Raw genomic sequence first — 17101 nt, forward strand, 5'->3', positions numbered from 1 at the left:
AGCAGGCTCAGTGGCACCAGGACTTTGGAGATTTTAGGGCCCATTGCACCCAAATGACGGCTGTTTTTTACTTCCCAGCTGAAGAAGAGTTGGGCCATTTTACTTGCTAGCATTTCGCACCATGATGACCTTGCAATGCCAGGGACGGAGAGGGCGATGGTGGTTGAGGAAAGATGGAGGTAGAGGAAAAGAAAGAGGAGCTGGTGGAGGGCATAACGCAGAAAGGGAAGTGAGAAGGACAGAGAGAGAGACTGTAGCAGATTGAGGGAGTTAGAGAGGGGACAGATAAAAAGATACAGGGGGCAATCAAGAAGGACTTAGAGTTACAGTGGGAGAATGGGAATTATGTGGATAGAGAGAGGGAAGAATAGGAGAGAGAGGGTCATACAAAGTCATTGGTAGAGGAGGGGAGCGTTACAATTGTCCTAACTTGTATTAGGCCCCATGAAGCCCTTGCTATGCCAGTGAGAGAGACAGAGAGCGATTTAAAGAGTTAGCAGAAAGGTCGAGGTAAACAAAGTGGGGTTGAGCGGTGACATGAAGGAGAAGGACAAGTGTGAGAGGGGCCCAGAGCTAGATTGGAGGAGAAAGAAAGAGGGAGGGCGGGGTGAAAGGAGTATAGAGTAGAAAAGAAAGAAGGCCTAGAGTTATAGGGGCAGATTTATGAGCCCCTTGCGGCACTTTTACGCCGCCGTTGCATAAACAATGCGCCATGTTGCGACTTATTTACAACGTGACGCATCTAGGCAGATGCGTCACGTTGTAAAGCTCTGCGCCACATGAAACCTGCGTCAGGTTTCATGTGGGCGTTCTGTCGCAGGGTGGGCGTTCACTCGTAGGAAAGCCTCGTAAAACTGACGCAGTGAAATCTACAAGATTTCACTGAGTCACTTTTACGACGCTGCTGCGTCAAATCCTTACACCTGCTTGAAGCAGGCGTAAGGAGTGACGCACCACGTTATGTATGGGTGGCCCCTGTGCATTGCAGGAGTTGCGTCGCGACTCTAGCAATGCGCCGCCCGTTCGCCACAAGATGCGTCATGCATCTGCCTTCCTTGCACCATTGTAAATGCGGCGCATCTGTGGTGGCGCAAGGAGGGAATTGGTGACGCATCAGAACTTGTAAATATGCCCCATAGTAGGGGAAGTGGAGAGAGAGGGGATAGAGAAGGGGAAATAGGAGCGAGAGTGCAATTGAAAGTTGTAGAGGGAGGAGGAGAAAGAGAGGGTTTAGAGGAGGAAGAGTGAACAGCATGAAAGACAGTGAGGAAAAGGAATGAGCACCAAACCGAAGAAAGCGCAAGAGACATAGATAGGCAACATTAAAAAGGAGATAGAGAGAAGAGATGGAGGAAAAGAAGGGAAAGCAAGGATGAGCAAGAAAGAGCACACGGCAAGTGGCAAGGCAAAGAAAAGAGAAATAAAGAAAAAAAAGCATGACGTGAATGAGAGAGGGTTGAAAAAATAAGAACTACAAAGCTTCTTTTTCTTTGAAGTAGAAGAGGGAACTGTATATGGAGCTAGATGGCCAAAGATAAACACAGAAGGGTTTTGAGAAGGAGGTGGGAGAAAGAGATCATGATGGAAAAAACAACACATGCCTGAGAAAGGAATGCTGAGAGGTAGATGGACAAAGCAAAGGGAGAACTAGACTACATGAGGCAAGTCTGTTCAGAGGGATGTGATATCCAAGTTACTTTAACTTATTCATTCAAAGAAAGGTAAATGGAACCATACCAGGAGTATGGCTTGCAGATGTCCTTACAAGCAACGGAATACTTGTGAGCCTCTTAGTCACAGATGTAAACAATGTATAGCCACTGCCCACCTTCAAAGTGGAACAGTGGGCATGCAGTGCTCACCTTGTCCATGTAGGGCAGACAAATGCAGATACTGAAGACATGATGGAGGTTTTTATAACTGTGTAAAGGAGAAGGGGAGAGTTAAAGGCTGTTTGGAAGAATAATCAGTGTATTTTGGTCGTCATCTCTGAAATACATCTGGGATACCTCTGGCAGCCGTGTGGAGGGAAGGTATTTGGATGGGAAGCCTGAAGGCTGCTGCACACCTGAAAAAGACCACATGGATAAAAAACAGTGTTGGATGTTTTATAAAACGGTACTTTTCATCTTGCAACTACACACTTAGGGGACTATTCACAAACAGGATTTAGTAGGGTGTTTACTACTAAAGTAGTAAAGTGCTATAAAGTACTATTCACAAACTTATGAGTGTAAATGTTTACTTCTTGAATTAAAGATGTAATACAAAATGAAGTTATTGCAGTATTTTTTTTAATTTTGTTCTCTGTTACAATACATATACAAAACCAATTTATATTAATATTTAACATTAAAATATTGTTACTATTTTTTGTGTCACATAACCTTTTAAAAGCTTTTTTCTTTACTTTACCATTGGGAGAATCCACAGTCAGGATGGAGATAATCTTACAGTTAAGTATGGGGACAGTTAAAAAAGGTTTGAATAACTTTTTATTACATTTGTAAAAATATGTGTATGTTTATTAATGTGAATAATTATGTGCATATATTTTATAGGTTGAAGAGATGCAAAAAAACTACAGTACTATTAACTAATTTTCAATTACCTCTTTAACTAGTTTAAATATGTTAAATGAAATTACGTTAAAAAATCTAATGTTTAAATTGAAATCCAAATTTCCAATGAAAGTATTTTTTACTATGCATTAATAATTATTGAAGGCCATATATAAAATTGATTAGAATGCTATTTAAATTGTTATATTGAAATAAATATGTACTTAACTTACATGTTCTGAACATACAGTTATATTCTTTTACATTTGAACTATTTTAGAAATGTTATTTTAATTTAACTTTGTTTCCTATAAGGTTAAATTTAAATCCCTGCCTCCATTATTTTCTATGTGACAGTGTTGAAACGTTCGTGGTTGTCCATGTGTGATGCTGGCCTTACTACTGCTTCTTTTTTGGCAGTAGTAACCTTTTACTCTGCCACCTTTTTGCGTAACTTTACACTCAGATTTAGTGAATGGCCAAGAGTTGTAAAGTTACTCAAATGTGTAAGAGTAAATTCCATGTAAATTTTACTCACATGTGTAATTTACCTTTATCAATAACCCTGTAAGTATTGGACTTTAAGTCTGAACATGCAAATTGCTTTTTCTTGATAGCTTAAACCTCAAGCTGATTAAGCTTTCCACCCTATGTCCATTTGCTGTCCCAATAGCAGACAGCTTCCTCCTGTATGAGTCGGCACTGGGTTCCTTTTCCATTTGTTTATTGGGCTAATCCCAAAGGCAGGAGCATAATTCGTCAATTCATCAATCAGTGCTTAAAGAGGCACGAGCTTGTACTATTTTTGTAGCCTGACTTTTGTTTAGCACTGCAATCTATGCATTCAATTGTGAGATTTGTACTTTCTGATTCCTCCAGTCTATCCTTCTAATCGGATTGGTTGAAATTAAGTGAAGAAAGATGCTACATTTATTTTGATAAATAAAGAAACAGTATAAAATAACATAGTCATCCCGTACAGCCTGCAGCAGATATAGGGCCAGATGTAGGTAATCTCAATTTACCTATTCTTAAATACCGAATCATACCGATTCGGTATTTAAGAATAGGTAAATTGGATGTAGCTAATAATTCGGTAATAATTACTGAATCGTTATGATTCGGTAATTACCGAATCGGTATTTACCGATTTGGTAATTGCCATTCATTCCTATGGGCCTGGAGGCCCATAGGAATGAATGTAAATTATCGAATCGGTAAATACCGATTCGGTAAAAGGGGGAATACATTGAAGGGTGGCAGGGTGTCACTTTGACACCCTGTTGCACCCCTCAATTGTGTATGGGTGCACATGTTGCAGACATACATGCCCTAAGGGCATGTATGTCTGCAACATGGCACTGAAGCAATTTGAATAAAATAGCTTTTTGTCTTTTTTTTCGTTATTTTCCACCAACTTGTAGTTGGTGGTAAATAACGAATCCCAAAAAGGGGAAAGCACTCATTTGAGTGCTCCCTACATTGCAAATTCGGTAATTTACCGATTCGGTATTTTAAGGAATCAGTAATTTACCGATTCCTTAAAATACCGAATCGGTAAATTACCGAATTTGCAATGTAGTGCCCCCTACATCCCAAAGGCCCAATACCGGTCGGTAACGGCTGAAATTCGGTAATTTCGGCCGTTACCGACCGGTATTGGGCCACCTAAATCTGGCCCATAGTCTTTTTGCCTATTTTCAGGGAATTCTACTATTTTGCCACCATTTTCAAAGTCCTCTTAAGAGGATAAGCCCTAGTAACCCCTGAAGAGGGTAAGATTTGCATGGCACATCTTAAGCGTAGTGGAATATTTCCTTGGTTTTCCACCAGAAAATCTCATTTTTAGGCCATCTACCTGAAAATGATGCTGCTAAACTAATCATTTGACACTACTTTTTAAAGATCAAATCTCAGAGATAGAACATCCAAACCCTCCTGAAAGATTTAAGGCAGAGCTTTATGCCCCATCAATTTTGTTCCCCATCCATCACTGTTTGCAAGCTGGTGTGGTACTAATATCAAAACAAGCATTGGCAAAGCCATAATGTCTTGCCTATGTGAGAGCTATTGCCTTTGTCAATGTTGTGTAGCCATATTGTACATCAGGGGGACTGCTTTTCAGCTTTCTAAACGTTGGTTGTGTGGTATACAGTAGAGTAGTGTAGAGGAGGGTGATGTAGATGAGAGTAGAGTTGAGTGGCGTAGAGTTGACTGGAGTGGCATAGAGCAATTCAGAGTGGAGTGGCATAGAGTGGAATGGTGTACAGTGGATTGGTGTAGAACAGAGTAGTGCAAGTAGAGTGGCATACAGTAGAGTGGGGTACAGTGGCATATACTGGAGTAGTGTATAATAACAGAGTAACATTACTTAGAGTAGGGTGGCATAGATTAGAGTGGCATAAAGTAGAGTGGCATACACTGAAGTGACATTTAGTGGTTCAGAGTAGAGTAGCAATTTGTAGAATGGCATGGAGTAGAGAGGTGCCCAGTGGTGCAGAGTAGAGTGGCATAAAGTGGAGTGGCATAGAACGCCGTGAAGTGGCATTGTGTGGAGTGGAGTGGCAATGAGAAAAATGCCGTAGAGTAGAGCTGCATAGATTAAATTGATATAGAATTGAGTGACATGGAGTAGAGTAGCATAGAGTAGAAAGGCATAGAGTGGCAGGAGCAGAGTGGCATAGAGTGGTTCAGAGGGGTGTGGAGTAGAATGGCATAGAATAGAGTAGAGTGGTGGAGAGTGGAGTCGAGTAGAGTGGCATGCAGTGGAATTGGCGAAGAGTTGCACAGAGCACAGTGACATAGAGTAGAGTGGCATACCGTGGCATGGAGTAGAGAGGTATAGAATGCAGTGGCATAGAGTAGAGTGGCATTGGGTAGAATGGTGAGGAATCCAGTGGCGTGCAGTGTGGTGGCACAGAATGATATGGAGTGGTGTGGAGTGAAGTGGTGTACAGTGGAGTGGCATGGAATGGTGTAGAGTGACATAAAGTGGAGTGGTGTCGAGTGGCGCAGGATAGAGTGGTGCAACATGGAGAGGTGTAGAGTGGCATGGAGTGGAGTGGAGTTCCATAGAGTGCAATAGCATAGAGTAGAGTGGTGTACAAAAGTACAGTTGTGGGTGTAAGCAACTAAAGTGTCAATACAGAGGAGGTAGGGTGAAAGCAACATAAAGAAGAAGCTGCATGCCTGTGTTGAAAGTAGGTAAGCACATTACATGTACAGGAATTGTACTTAAACACTGTTAAAATAAAGTAAATTGTGCGCTCCAAAAGATGAGGAAGTAAAAAGACAAGGAAAAACACATGTACTTGGTCAATGCACCCGGATGAAGCTAACACTAGAAAGGATTGAAAGCCTTCATTACCTAAGTAATAGGAAGATTACAAATGAGGGAGACAATGAAAATAGCTAATGGTATGCAATTAGGCAGGTTGTAAGCCCACTGAATTGTAAAAAATATATCTAGCAGCATGAGCTGCATGAGCTGTGTGGGCGGGACGTAAATAGGGAGCAAAGAATAGTTGACAGAAACAGTGGGGGGAAAGGGTCAACACAACAGTGGCTCTGGGTAGCTCTAAGAAAAACATTGTGGACCCCTGGCCCTTTCTTTAATAAATTAAGCTGTGTTGACGGCATAGTTCAGCCAGTAAACATGGCCACTATGCTGCAAATTGCTGGCAGCAGAATATTTGACAATGTGCTTGTTTGTGAACAGTAAAGCTGAGCCAAAAACAGCTTTAAGTACCACGAAGGATTGAATTCACGTTAGAAGACATTTGAGGATGTCGAGGCACATTATCTTAATGAGTCTATAAAGCAAACAGTTGTTGGTTTCTGTTCAACGGAAATGGGTTATAAGGACAAATAATTTGCGAATTCAGTAGAATATATTTTATGTATACATGTATAAGGTTGGAAAGAGTAAATGTATCCCTCCAGGTGGGTAACACAGAAATTCCTCCAGTTGGCTGGAACATTTAATCTAAATTGAGGGATTTTCTTGAAGTAATGAGAGATCTCTGGAAAAGTTATTCCTCGCGATTTATGTGAAGTCTAATCCTAAGGACCTTGATGGCTCAATACCAGATGCAGGCACATGGAATATACTTCAAGAAGTACGTTCTGAGCAAAGTTTAAACAACAGAGACTTAAAAATTGAAGAGGAATTGCTTTCAGATATGTTAAGATGACCGAATGGAAGATTCCTCCGTGATAATCTGGAAAGAAGTATTCACTAATAATCAATGTTTTAGACTTGTTTGTGATTCTGCTAGTTTTAGTATATTTTGGATGTTCACGCGGAAGCAGGCATAGAAGTGACAATAATCAATAAATAATGAGACTCCAGGCAACATCCCAGAGAGAGAACATAATTCAGGTGATAGAGGCCATTTATAAGAAATATGGAACGAGAAGATTTCAAAAATGCTCCACCAATATAAAAGATATAACGGATGTTTGGTACACAAGTGAACGGCAAATCACTATCTATTTATATAAAGTAACCCTAGAGGCTTGCTTTGATACATGGGTTGACTTGGTTAAGTCTTTATTCGTTCATATTGAAATAAATGGGAACCCTGTGAACCTGGATGGGGAATGTGTGGAAAGCAACCCTCCCATCCGTTAACTCAAGGGTGGGTGTGTCTTGATTCGTTTTAGCAGCTGTCCTCTGCGTTTGAACCCATCTAATCAAAGCAATAAGAACCATTTTATTGGAAATGGAAAGTAGAATTTAGTTAAAAAAACAATGATGCATACAGGGACTTGAGGAAATCGATTGTATGGCGCTGGGCATTGTGTAATGTACATTTATATTGAAAATAAATAAATCAAGTGCCATAAAATGTTTGAAAAAATATTCTGAAAAACAACAGCCTTGATGTCTGTGAAATTTAGCTGGAATCATCTTTTTTTTTTAATTATGTTGCTTCTTCCCAGTAAAAAGAAATTAAATAAAAGAAGTACAGGAGAAAGGCCCATTTTTACATCTTCGCTTTAAATGGGGAACGAAAGGCTCACCGTCCCATGGTTTTGAGCAATTCGCTTAATCTGCGTGTGCTTGAAAAGGGTCAATAATGCCTAACGTAGTCTGGCTCTGTAGCAGACGCGCAGCGCCCATTGGGCTCAAAGGACTTCAGACCCCCCCCCCCCCCGTCGTATGTGTCAGCCCGTCCAAGACAGCTTCCTGGGCACACACACAGTTTTTGAGCTGCCGAGGGCTGGCGTCTGCTTTCTTGCAGCCACACCCGAGCACTTCACAGGTCTTTAAAACACCACCTACTTTTTAACATTCTTTGGTGTGTTGTCACCTCTTCTTAGAGCCCCTGCATCTCCACTGGAATTTTTAGTAGCCCCCCGAAATTTGGCTCAAGTTGCTCCTAAGCTCTGTAGTCATGCGCTAAAATGCCTTTGGGTCAGGTTACCTGCTTAAAAAATACATTTGTGTACTGTGCTTTATGGTGCGACCTGTGACCATGGAGCTTCTGTGTTACATCACACGGCCACTAGAGCTCACGCAGCTGTTCATTGGCTGCATGCAGTGTGTCAAACTTGCAGCAAGTTCTTGCTTTTAATGACTGTGGGCCGAGAGCTCCGTGGGCACATGCTCCGCCCGTGGAGTGTTTGGAAATTTTCCTACTTCGCGTTTCACGGAGAAAGTGTATTAGGCAAATCTCTGCACACTCCACAGTGAGGCCGCATTGACCAGCCCCCGCCTCCACCTCTCCTATTAAGAATTATTTAAAACTACATTAAAAGTAAAATAATAAAGACTTACCTTGACTGCGGCGTCACCCCCGTTGCCGTCCTCCTCATCATCGCTGTCTGAGGGTGACCTGCGCATGCGCGCGTGCCCGCGTATGCACATTCCTTGCAAGAAAAGGGGTGGGGGTGGATGCAGTTGGCGGAGCAGAGCGGAGTTCCACGGAGTTTGCCCCCAACTCCGTGGACCTCCAAGTAGTCCCGCTCCACCTGCTCCGCCCAGAGTTAGCTTTTAAGTCCCCAGATATTTTTATGCTGCGATTTTTGAGTTCATTCAAAAATACGAGCACCGGGGAAACTGTGAGCACCAAGATGCAACATCTTGTTGGCCAAAGAACCAGGACTGGCTTTAAGTGTCATACATGACATGGAGTCATCTTGCAGCTCTGATAATTGGAGGCTTCTAAATTTTGGTACCATTATATCTATCCCATGCAGTCCTCCCAACTTGCCTCAGTGGCAAATAGTTGACAAATATTGGAGTGTCGTACACACACTTGGGAGCATATTTATTTGCCCCCTGCACTGCCGTAGAATCACATTTTGTGATGCTCCGCCGGAGAAAACCACCAAATCATATTTATGAGGCCACGCAAAGCCTCATAGATATGGAGTAAGGCAAGGCTGTGGAAATCGCTGAGCTGCCTTCATCTGAGCTAAGTAGGCGTTCCATGGGCGCCGTGGTGGATGTTCCCACGCAACACCCATGGATTTTGATGCCTCCCCAGATTTACAAGACCATGTAAAACTAGGGATGCGCAAAAAGCTTACGCCCCCTAAGTTGAGGTGTAACCAGGAGAAATAACGTTATTTCTCCTTGCATTCTGCAGCACACATAGAAAGAGGAAAATGCCTCAATAGATTGTTTCTATGCAGGAAGGTGCCCCTTCCTACACTTAAACAAACCTCCAACAACATAGGTAGCCTTGAACCAGGATGCAAGAGTGCCTGCATTGGCACTAGGCTGCCGAAATGGTGCTAGCAATACATTCCTGCCCTTTCACTTTGACGCAGGGCAGCGAAGCCAGGTGACTGGCTGCACTGCCCTACGCCACATTCCCATAAACATGCTCCTTTACTTGTAAACCTATCAATCATTTGCTAACCACAGAAAACACATGGAATGAATCATAATTGTGCCGCAGAATGAGAGACCTATTTGCCTGGTGGCGACGCAATCCTTAAGACAGATTTGTGAAGCCACGCAAGGCCACTTTGCTTGGCCCTGACAGGCTCCATGAATCTGGAGTAAGGCAACGCAGCGCAGATCGCTGTGTTGCCTGACTCTGCCCTGGGAAGGCAATCCACGGGCATTGTGTGCATGTTCCAATGCAATTTTCATGGTTTTTTACGCATTCCCAGATTTGCCAGAACTTGTAAGCCTAGCAATGCACCAAAAAGATATGCCTTCCCAGGAGAGGCATAACAAGGAGAAATATCTTTATTTCTCCTTGCTACTTCCTCTTTCTATGTGCACAAATAGAAAAAGGAATATGCCTCCCAGGATTGAATTTGTGCAGGAAGGTGCTGCTTCCTGCACAAAAATAATCCTGCCAACAACACAGGCACTGTTGAGCCATGGTTCAAGTATGCCTACGTTTGTGCTAGGCAGCCAAAAGGGCAACAGCGCAGGGAAAAGGCAGGAATGCACCGTATTCTTTTACATACAACATATTCTTGCCCTTTACCTCACGCAGTGCACCGCAGCATGGAGACCTGCGGTGCTGCCCTACTTGTCTATTTTTCATAAATAGGCTACATAATGTGTAAATTAGCAAGGGCACTGATTGGACAACCACCTACGATATACAGTGGTTAAAGCGAGGTGTATTAAGGCCCCCCGCTGATTTGATTGTGAATGATGACATTTTTTTTTATCAATGTTTAAAGTAAATTATGATAAAATGACGGTCTGATCGAGTCCTTTATGCCGTGTAAATGTCCCAGGTTGTTGGCTAAATGACACACTTACCTGCATTGACAAATAAACGCCGGAATCCCTAGCTGGCCATCAGTCTTTGAGATGGCTCCCATCACATCGAATTGACATCATCCTTCTGTTTATGAGAGATGGCTCCTACAGCAAAACCATTTTGTTTATGTTGTGCTTGAGTGCTCTCAAGAAGTTTCCTTTCACACTTTTTACAGAGTGACCTTTTCACAGCTGGAAGATCTTATGAATCGGGAGCCTTAAATAATTGGATAACTCTAGGTATGAAAGACTTCTTTTTCACTGTGAAATCGAGTTTGCATTTTTGTCCCCTAATAGAATTTAATTATCAACTGCAGAAAATAGACCTTTGGCCAGCTGCTTGATTTATATTTACAAAGCGGACAGTGAACTCATGGCAAGGAGAAGAGATAGTTATAAAATGCATTTCTCCCTTAACCACATATAATTTTTCGATTATCATTAGGCCAGTGTGTGATTAACTACACGCTGCATGATGGATTTTCTTTTAAAAAAAGATGGTGCTTTTGGTCCTAAACAAACATGGCTCTGCATTATGCAAATCAGCACCCTGGGCTTTTTGTTTGTTTATATTTCAAGCAAAATTAAAAAAGATTTTGGCAGGCACTGCATGTCTCCTGCCAGTCATATGTTGCTGATTAATCACGCATAATGGGCAGACAGCATGTGGGGTGAAGTAATTTCATAGCAATCACTACCCATTATTTAAGATCCCTCTGACACTGTGCCTTGCGAGTCTTGTTTAGCTGCTACTTCAAGGGAGACTGTTATGAAGAACGAGAGTTAAATAACCTTTAAACAAAACGTGGAACTTGTTTTAAGCATAATAAAGGAGATAGATTTCACATTGGCAAGCTTGGGTATCATAAACAAACTAAATGAGATGTAGGTTAGTTAAGGACATGCACAACATTACATGACATCAGAAGGAGCAGAAACACTAAGGAGCAGAATAGAGTGAAAATGTATGTATTTTATTGTACTTCTTTTTGTGATGTACCTGATTGGGAAACATCCTAAACAACGAAGTTTTAAAAACGACTCACCTGAACAATGAAGTCTGAACAACGACAAACGCTTTACAACGAAGTCCTAAACCACGACTTTAATGAACAACAAAGTCCTAAACCACGACTTTTCCGGACTGCAAAACAATGTAAGTACGTCATTCCCCACCCCTCATCAAACTGAATTGCTGAACACGGCCCACTTTCTTATCTGGCTCAGCCTCTTCCGTTTTCTGTTTTAGCACTAATCTCTGGGAAATCTGCTTCTCCATCTTGGGACTGTCTCCTAGCAACACCCCAATCTTGTTCTCGGCCACCTTGCATGACTTCATTGGCTCAATCTTGTAGCATCACGTCTGCCATGTGTGAGTCTCATACCACTATCATACAACTATAGAGACTATCTCTATTCCTTCTTGTAGTGTCTGTGAGCCTTCATCCTATGGACACCCTTGAACACTCTGGCCCTGGCACATTTGCACTCATCGGACTGCAAAACTATGTGTGGCACCTCTCCACCCCCACCCTTGAACACTCATTTTCAGGCCCGAGCACAATGCGTGGCACGTCTGAAACGGCTGTGCAAGGGATCTGGCTGGTGGGTAACGAGGACTGCCAAGGCATGACATTGAGTTCATTTTGCGACCTATGAATATTCATTCTCAGGCCATAGTACAATGCGTGGAACGTCGGAAAGGGCAGTGCAGTTCTCTTTTCCCCCATGGCACAATGTGTGGCACGTCATTTCTCCCCACCTCCTACCTCTCATTAACAAATGGAATCAGATGTGCTGCCTGAGGAGAGTCAGGAATGCAGCCAGCCTTCATCCTGCTATGTAGCACGACCCCAACCCCTGACTTGACACGAACATTAAGCCCCGAAAAAGAAATCACTCGCCACTGGAGTTATCTGGTTGGCGGGCTCTGAGGTGCGTGGGGAAGCAGCCAACTTTCATCCTGCTTGGTAGGACATGGAGGGAACAGCGTCTTTGGGAATGCTCTGTCATTGTCAGGTAGGCAATGTATTAATTAAATGTATTAATGATCTTAAAAGATAAAATCTCAATTTTAAGTGGCCGATTCCGATTCGGTTCGGAGCCCTTCCGACCGAATGGTTCATTGCCGGCCGGATTCCATTCCGACCGAGCCATTCCGATGGGCTCGGTCGGAATGGAATCCGACTCGGATTTCCGGATGGCCTACCATCCGGAAATCCTCCAGTACTCCCCCAGTCATCTCTTTTCGACCGAGGGAGTACGATGGCAGCTTTTCACTGCCTTTTCGTGTTGGTCTGTACGGCATGAAAAGGCAGTCCGAAGCTGTCTCTGGGGGCCCCAGCAGGGCCCCCATGGGTGTGAGGCTGCCGGATGGCGGCCTGGGGGGCACAGGTGCCCCTCCGTTGATCTCCGCACTTGGTGGCAGGCACCTTGGCGTGCCAGCCACAGGGTGCAGCGATGAACTGCACCCCTACCTTCACCAATGCAAGCATGCTTTCCGACCAGAAAGCATGCTTGCATTGTCAGGTATACGAATGCGACCGAACCCTGTTCGGTCGCATCGTACTTGCAGGGCTGTGACTGACCACAGCAGGTCGGTCGGTCACAGCTCCTGCCCGAAGTCGGACGGACTCAGGTCAGTCCGACATTGGAATAGGCCCCTAAGTGTTAAGATTCAGGAAATAGGTGTTAATGAATGGGTATTTGATTTATATTAAAATGTATCTCAAGCCACGTTTATTTAAAAATCATTTATTATTATGTTTCTTTTTTTTATAAATGTCAAAAATGCAGATTTAAAAGAAAATTGTTGTGTGAAGGGATAATGGTCAATTTCAATGTTAATTTTCGTGGTTTAGGAATTCGTTGTTACTAAAGTAGTTGTCTGGCATTGCTCATTGTTTAGCCTTCGTGGTTCAGGAAATCGTGGTTTAGGCAGTAGTTGTTCAATCATACATCCACCTGATGTCCGTGATGAGGCCCTTAACCTCCTTAGTGAGGGCATCGGCCAACTCTCCACAGTGCGTCTGTCAGCCATTGGCTGAAACTGTGGATGGTTTGAAGGAAACCTTTGGTGCTTGCACTAAAGTTTTCCTCTTTTTAAACAAAATGGGTAGGGGCGAGACCGATATGCTTCCAATTTTGTCTCCGCCCCCTGTCCAGCCCATTTGTAACATAAGAGCACCACCAGGTGTCTGATGCCACACAGACCCAGCGGCCACCGAGTTGAAAAGCTGGTGAGTTCTGTCCACAGTGTCCAGTGGAGATTTCTTGCCAAAAACTGCCTTCCACATTTCAGGGAGTCAACGATGCCTCCGTGAAACAGTTTCCTTTTTGTGGATCACGACCACATCCACAATTTCTTTTTTTTGGTGGAGTTTTTTCTGAGGGGGAGCTATCATGCTAACAGGGAGAATAAATATTAATAAAAAAAGAAGCATATTTTTAGAGTGTCGTTTTCCTCGCAAACAGGGCAACACCATTTGGCCCTCAAAATATCTTTTTTGAACTCTGAGTTTTGCCTTGTGGGGCTGATCAAGCACCTATGGGAAAAACCCTTAAAAAAAATAATAATGGTGGGTGTTGGGTCTCCTGACATATGGGTTGACCCCTTTAGCACCCATGTTTATATTTTTTAATGTGTTTTTCCCCAGGGAAAAACTATATTAAAAAGGAAATGTATTAGGTAGTCAGTCAGCCCTCCTGAGATACCGGTCGACCCCTTTAGGCCCAAATACATTGTTTTCACATTTGTGCTTTCTCGTGACAAAACCCACGGTTAAAGAAAATTTGTTGTAGGTTTGCCCTCCTGACACAATAGTTGACCCCCTATGGGCCCATTTTAGTAGAAAACCCTCTTCATCCATTGGTCTGTTGTGTCATAGGGGTTTGAAGTCAGCCCTCTTCATTCATTTGGTCTGTTGTATCATTCATATTATTCTTCCATCCTCTGCAGCATGATGCAAAAGGTTGGGCTACTGATGTGTTGGCTAACTACAGTGTGAGTGATAGTATTGTGGATTATCACCAGGAGCAAACCCGTGCATGAAGCAGAAATCTTGAGCTGCAAGTGCTGCTATGTAAATACGTGCTTCTGAGATAAAAACTAGAATTTTACCTTCAGGAAAATATTTTTATACTGGCAATGGCCCAGCAACTCCCCCAACTACAACACTTTGTGCAAGCCGTGCCAAAACAAGCATTGACAAAGCCGAAAGGCTGGCGGCAATCGCCAGACCTATTGCCTTTGCAAAGGGTTGTTTAGCCATCTTATTTGCTAAAGAGAGACACTTATTGTTGTGCACAAGCCTAGGTTTTGGCCCTGTCTGACTTGCATATATTTGTTTGTTACCTCCCGCTTAAAAGTGTCTCTGCTGCATGCTAGTGCAGTGGAGTGGGCTCATCCCTTGTATTTTGAAATATGCTGGGTTTTTTTGTTATGTGGAAAGGTAATTTAGCACTTTGGATTTTTTTGACTCTTTTCAGTGTCTTTGGAGAGGTTGCAGCTGCATCAATAAGCTAGGTGCTTTTTTGCATTCACACTGTTGCACACACCCTCCCACTGATAAGCTCTGTGTTTTATTACACATAGCTACTCACATCACACAGTTGCACACATCTACTGACTGATTTGGAACCATACTTCTGTCTGCTACCTAGGACATTGTTTGAGAAGGAAGGTTTTAGACAGGTTTTGGACAGTCAATTGAGATGGGGTCTTGATGGATGTCTGCTGCACAGGTCCTAACCGAGTTATGGAGGACAGCTCTAAAGCAGGATCAAATACTAATACAGCATCTGAGGGAGAAGAAAATGGAGCAGAATCTGGTAGTGATTTTTCAGTCATCAGAGTTCCATCTGATGACTCGTCTTCCAGTGATTCTGAGGAACATCGTCCTAGCCCTGGTTCTATCCCTTTGCCAGCATGAACTGTACAATGGAGAGACAGTAGCAGGGTAGACCAGCCCAGAGAGCAGACGCATGCAGAGGCAAGCTCAGACCAAATGCTCTCTTGACATTTCAGATGCTAGATGTAAAGTTGATGCAGCAAATTCAGATGCTAGATGTAAAGTTGATGCAGCAAATATTTTATATATTGAATACATCCATATTTTTTTGCATGTCGACTTCCTTCAGGAAATTATGCACCAACCAAATTTGCATGCCAAGCAGTTTCTGAGGGAGCATGGAAGATGTCTAAAGCCTCATTCTAGGTCACACCGTTGGACTCGCACTTCACTTGGGAGCTGAATAATTTTATGGGCCTTATCCTCAAAATAGGGATAGTGCACAAACCAATCATGAAGTTCTGCTGGCCTTCTTGCAGGATTTGGGTAACACACACCTTTGGACAGGTCATGAGCAGAGATCAGCTTTTGATATTGCAACACATGCTGCATTTCAATGACAGTTTGGAAGCATGGCCCGATGGCGGTCTAGGCCATGGCAGGTTGTTAACAATTCTGCCTGTTGTGGAACATTTGTTGGCCAGATTACCAGAGGTGTATACTCCTGGAAATAATATAGCCCTTGATGAGTCCTTGATTCTAGACAAAGGGCGACTGCTGTTCAGGCAGTAAATAGCAAGCAAAGGAGCTCATTTTGGACCCAAAATGAACATGCTCTGTGTCATTCCTACTAGTTATTTATACAGCCTGAGAGTGTATACAGTGATAGACCCCACTCTAAATCCTGAAGGTTGCTCTTCCATGCTAATTGTCTAAGCAAAGATTTTATGGGAGATTGTCCAACCACTCCTTTATAAAGGTTACTAGCAGCCCGTCCCGACGTTGTCCGGGTATGAACTGCTGCCGGCCAGTAGTATATTGTTTTGTAGGATTTCGTTTTGATAGCATTTCTTATCTGTGAAAGGCCTGTGAAACACTACGATTCACAGTGCACTGCTGATGCACTTAAGAGTGAGCGTTCAGTAGTGTGTGAACTCGAGTTTCCCTACTTTATTTTTCCTTGCAGTATTATATAGCGCGAACTCGACAACATGGCATGAGCACAATTTACATTACAGAAGAACACATTCATTTGTGGTAGGCACGGGGAGACAAAGCTATTTGCCTGGAATCACAGGATGTTGAGCTGATGCCGAGATTCAAACATAGCTCTCCAGCTCTAAAGTTCGCAATTCTAGAACTTGTGGCGGGAGGTGTGTCTAAAAGTGTATGTCGGTGCTGACCATCAATGAGAGACACCTGTGCATTTTTCAAAACGGTGGTGAAAAAATATGAGTATGTTGTTGGAGATGTGGGCTGCCGTGCCACCAATGTACTTACCGGGGGAGGGTAAACACCCATTATTCCGTAACTTTCTTTCCGCATACCATCACTCCGCATACTTTCATTACGAAAGTACCATGACTCCGCAATGCCATTATAACGCATGGCATTACATTATATATGCTTTTACCACGCATACATTTACAACGAAATTCGTTGTAAATGCATGAATGGCAAAAGCATGTTTTTTTATAATGTTTGGATAAGGTAAGTATGGGTATAGGGGTATATGTTTTGGGGTACTGAGGTATATGTTTTGGAGTGTTTGGGTATTTTAAGGGTTCAGATATAGTTTTGGGGTATGGGGTACAGGGGTAGTTTTAGGGTTTAGGGATAGGTATGGGTTTTGGGGTACAGGGGTGTTTTAAGGGTGCAGGGCTAGGTGTGGGTTTTGGGGTACAGGGGTATATTTAGGGTTCAGGGCTAGGTTTGGGTTTTGGGGTAGAGGGGTATTTTAGAGTTCAGGGGTAGGTTTGGGTTTTGGGGTACAGGGTTATTTTTATGGTTCA

The sequence above is a fragment of the Lissotriton helveticus genome, chromosome 4_1 (genome assembly GCF_964261635.1).
Source record: "Lissotriton helveticus chromosome 4_1, aLisHel1.1, whole genome shotgun sequence".
In the NCBI taxonomy this organism is placed as follows: Eukaryota; Metazoa; Chordata; class Amphibia; order Caudata; family Salamandridae; genus Lissotriton; species Lissotriton helveticus.